General features: G+C 40.2%; 1 protein-coding gene and 1 non-coding gene across 6 annotated transcripts in view; both read right to left on the reverse strand.

Moving 5' to 3' along the window:
• The window catches only part of EFCAB2 (EF-hand calcium binding domain 2), a 143,465-nt gene that overhangs the window by 100,191 nt on the left and 38,016 nt on the right, over positions 1 to 5,258 (reverse strand). The window lies entirely within an intron of this gene.
• Positions 4,497 to 4,600, reverse strand: LOC119471818. The gene has a single exon (XR_005200907.1). It is a non-coding gene; the product is annotated as a U6 spliceosomal RNA (small nuclear RNA).

The following is a 5,258-nucleotide window of genomic DNA, read 5'->3' on the forward strand; positions in this document are numbered from 1 at the left end:
AAAAAAAAAAAAAAAAGATATAAATCACTCTTATTTATTTTTATGTGTAAAGTATTTCACAGAAAAGTACAGGAAAAAAGATGACAGCCAATACCAAGATTTTTTTTGTGTATGTGAGGCAGAGTCTCACTCTCTCACCAGGCTGGAGTGCAGTGGTACGATCTCAGCTCGCTGCAACCTCCGCCTCCCAGGTTCAAGCCATTCTCCTACCTCAGCCTCCCAAGTAGCTGGGATTACAGGCATGCGCCACCACGCCCAGCTAATTTTTGTCTTTTTAGTAGAGACGGGGTTTCACCGTGTTGGCCAGGATGGTCTTGAACTCTTGACTGCAGGTAGATCTATCTGCCCTCCTCAGCCTCCCAAAGTGCTGGGATTACAGGCGTGAGCCACCGCGCATGGCCCGCCAATACCGAGATTGAACAGATGTTAACATCTTGCCACATTTTCTTCAAAAATTTTTTCCTAACGATGAAACAATGCAGAAACAGCTAACATTCCACCCCTTCTCCTTTCATCTTCAGGTGCAACCACACCGCTATTCTGAGGATAATGCTTATCATTTCCATGCATACCTTTGTATCATAAACAATATTTACTATTATTTTGTGTATTTAAAATGAATATATGGTATTATGTTTCCTTCTTTTGTAATTTTCTAAACTCGACGTTGTGTTTTGAGATTTATCCAAGTTATATAAGTAGTCTTAGTTCCTCACTCACTTCATTCATACATAAACCTGGTTTTGCAATTCATTTCTTACTGAGGGGTGTGTGGACCCAACAGTCACCATTCCACTTTTATGTTTTTCTACTGCACAAGCGCAGACCCAGTAACAATACCATTTTTAAAGACTCTCTGAGTAGCTTCCAGCTTGGGGAAGCTGCCCACGCAATCTCTCCACACTGCTCACACTTCTTACTACCTGATAAACATGAATTGCAAAATGCCATTTTAATATCTCTTCAAAAACAGAACTATATGTGAAGAAGTAAAAGTAATATTATACTAAATCCAGTGCTCCTAGGAAAAGTTATTTCTAATCCATTACAAATAAATTCTTGTTACTACTTCTTGCTGAATTTTAGACAGGACCTAGTACTCTCAAGGTTCCTGCCAATCGCTACCGAAGCTTAAGTCTCCCTATCAGTGAAAGAAATGAATATTGGATACCGTGCGCTTCAGAGACTCATACTGAGTTGAAGATCAAAGCAATGAAAAAAGAGACTCGCTACATTAGCAAGTGGGTACTTGGTGCTGCTGGACTGCAAAATTTGTGTAAAGATTAAGAAAATATTAGGAAAAGGCTGAGCACGGTGGCTTACACCTATAATCCCAGCACTTTGGGAGACCGAGGTGCATGGATCACCTGATGTCAGGAGTTCGAGACCAGCCTGGCCAACAGGGTGAAACCCCATCTCTACTAAAAATACAAAAATTAGATGGGCATGGTGGTGGGCACCTATAATCCCAGCTACTCAGGAGGCTGAGGCAACAGAATTGCTTGAACCCAGGAGACAGAGGTTGCATGAGCCAACATGGTGCCCCCGCACTCCCGCCTGGGCAACAGAGTGAGACTCCATCTCAAAAAAAAAAAAGATTAGGGAAAAAAGCTCCTATAGATGGGGCAGGTATGAGGTAAACACAGTGTACTAGTCCATTCTCATACTGCTAATACGGCTATGAAGAAATACCCCAGACTGGCTGATTTATAAAGAAAAAGAGGTTTAATGGACCCACAGTTCTACATGGCTGCGGAGGCCTCACAATCATGGTGGAAGGCAGAGAAGGAGAGGCACATCTTACATGGCAGCAGGCAAGAGAGCGTCTGCCCTTTATAAAACCATCTTATTCACTATCATGAGAATGCCATGAGAAAAACCTGCCCCTGTGATTCAATCACCTCTTACTGGGTTCCCCCCACGACACATGGGAATTATGGCAGCTGGAATTCAAGATGAGATCTGGGTGGGGACACAGCCAAACCATATCACACATAATAGTCTGGAATACTAAAAATAAGATCGCTGTAAACGTACTGAAGCATAGGAACAGGGCAGATGGGTGTGGCTGGGGAAAGGTCAGCACTTCTATTCCAGGATTGGGCCCTAGCTCATCTTAGCTCACCAAATTCTTAAGTATCAACATGTTCTGAAATTGATTAGAATGGAGTGTTTAAAAAAATGTAAGTTGATATTTTTTATTTGATATTCTTATATTCTTGTGGCTTAAGTGGTACAGGAATTTTTATTTCAATTTTATAAATAAGGAAAATGAAATAAAAAGAAACTGGCACATAGAAAATCCATGATAGAGCCAGCAACTGATACTACTGACTTATAGTCTACTTTTATTCTGTTAATTATAATAACCTGGATTTGTTTGTGAATAAGATTAGAGTCACTTTCAAATTAAATTTATCAGCTACATGGAAAAATTATATTCTTTCCTTCAGAGGTACTCCTTGTGGGTGTATTTTTTCCCCACCAAATTAGCTTTACTTAGGGGAACCTAAATTTATTCTACTAAAACTACTCTAAATGATGTTTATTTCCAAAAATTAAATCCATACTCCAAAGGTGTATAATTTGACTAAATTAAAAAAAAAAATTCTGCATGCCAGAAAGTAAAAGTAGAGTGAAAAGACAGATGACATACATATCATGACTAAGGCTGAGACCTTCATATATAAAAAGATAAATAATTCAGTGAGAAAAATGGGGAAAAATCATGAACCATCAGTTCGAACAAAAGGAAATAAATATAAATAGCTGTAATAGAGAGGAAAGACGCTCATAACTTAGAAAGTAAAAATTAGGGGTGTGGTGGCTCACGCCTGTAATCCCAGCACTTTGCAAGGCCAAGGCTGGTGGATCATCTGAGGTCAGGAGTTTGAGACCAGCCTGACCAACATGGTGAAACCCCATCTCTACTAAAAATACAAAAATTACCCAGGCATGGTGGCATAAGCCTGTGATCCTAGCTACTCAGGAGGCTGAGACAGGAGAACTGCTTGAACCCGGGAGACAGAGGTTGCAGTGAGCTGAAATTGTGCCACTGCACTCCAGCCTGGACAACAGAACAAGACTCTGTCCCAAAAAGAAAAGAAAATTAACACTGAGTTTCTATTGTTCACATATCAGATTGGAAGAAAGAATCTCAATGCTTGATAATTAAACTGTTTAAGAAGGACTGTGGAAACAGGTATTCTCACATGAGATGAGAGGCTGTGTATCAGGTTAGCAACATCTACCAGACATTTGCAAGCCCTTTGACATATTTCCAATCATTTATCCAAGAAAAAATTCTCACTTTTGCTAGATGATATGCATACTAAGATCTTCTCTGTAGCAGGAACTATTATAGCAAAAGCCTGGAAACAACTTAGATGTCCATTAGTGGAGAGATTAATTCAATATATGATGATTCATCAATGAAATGAGGATGATTTGCATATACTAATAAAGAATAATCAAGATATACTGATAAGTAAAAAAGAAGCAGAGTGTAGTATCTTACCATTCATGTTAAAAATAAACACATGTCCTACAACTCAAAATCAAACAAAAGAAAACAACCTGGTTTAAAAATGGGCGAAGACAAGACGTTTCTCCAAAGATGTATAAACAGCCAATAACTACATGAAAAGATGCTCAACATTACTAATCCCAAATCAAAGCCCCAGTGAGGTACCACTTCACACCCGGTAGGATGGTTATTACAGAAACAACACTAACAACAACACCCACCTCCATAAAAACCAACAGAAATCACAAGTGCCAGCAAAGATGTGGAGAAACCAGAGCCTCTGCATTGCTGGTGGGAATGCAAAATGGTGCAGCTGCTGTGGAAAACACTGCAGTGGTTCCTCAAAGGTCGAACACAGAACTGCCACGTGATCTAGCAATTCCACTCCTGGATAGACACTCAAAAGAATTAAAAGCAGAGACTCAGCCAGGCACGATGGCTCACGCCTATAATCCCGCCACTTTGGGAGGCCGAGACGGGTAGATTACCTGAGGCCAGGAATTCAAGACCAGCCTGACAAACATGGTGAAACCCCGTTTCTACTAAAAATACAAAATTAGCTGGACGTGGTGGCACGAGCCTGTAGTCCCAGCTACTCAAGAGGCTGAGGCAGGAAAATTGCTTGAACCTGGGAGGTGGAGGTTGCAGTGAGCCGAGATCATTTCATTGCACTCTAGCCTGGGCAACAAGAGTAAAACTCTGTCTCAAAAAAAAAAAAAAAAAGCAGAGACTCAAACAGATATTTATACACCAATATTCACTGCAGCATTATTCACAACAGTCAGAAGATGAAAAAAACACAAATGTCCATCAATAGACAGATGGATGAACAAAATGTGGGAAAAATACAATGGAATATTACTCAAAAAGGAATAAAATTCTGACACATGCAACAAGATGGGTGAACCTTGAGAACATTACGCTAAGTGAAATAAACCAGACACAGAAGGACAAATATTGTTTGTTTTTTAAAAATGGAATGCTTGAAAATTTGCATGTCATCCTCGCACAGGGGCCATGCTAATCGTATTTCTTTTGTTCCTATTTCAGCATATGTGCTGCCAAAGCAAGCACGGGAAGGACAAATATTGTACTCTTCCATTTATACATGAGGCACCTGGGATAATCAGACTCATAGACACAGAAGTAGCACGGTGGTTGCCACGGGCGGCAACAGGGAGAGATATGGAATTATTATTAAACGGGTACAGAGTTTCAGTTTGGGAAGATGAAAAGCCTAAAATGGACAGCCATGATGGTTGTACAGTGATGTTAATGCCACAGCATTCTATGCTAAAATGGTGAACGTCAGGTTATCTATATTTTACCACAGTAAAAGATACACGCAGGCAGGCAGGCACACACACACACACGTGCGCGCGCGCTCGCGCATGGAGACTCTCTGGAAGAATTAGAGAAAATTATAACAAACCTTGCCTTTAAAAAGGGGAACTGGATAGGTAAAAAGAGGTTTACTTATCACTATATATTATTTCCACCTTTATAATTTTATCCCATGTACATATACCAACTATTCAAAAATTTAATTTTTGATCAGTCTTCTTAACTTCTGAACACAGAGCAGGAAAATATATATAAGTGAAAATGTAGCCAGGTGGGCTCATGCCTGTAATCCCAGCACTTTGGGAGGCCAAGGCAGGTGGGTCACTTGAGACCAGGAGTTTGAGACCAGCCTGGCCATCATGGCGAAACCCTGTCTCTACTAAAAGTA

The sequence above is a fragment of the Cebus imitator genome, unplaced genomic scaffold (genome assembly GCF_001604975.1).
Source record: "Cebus imitator isolate Cc_AM_T3 unplaced genomic scaffold, Cebus_imitator-1.0 Scaffold75, whole genome shotgun sequence".
NCBI classification, from domain to species: domain Eukaryota; kingdom Metazoa; phylum Chordata; class Mammalia; order Primates; family Cebidae; genus Cebus; species Cebus imitator.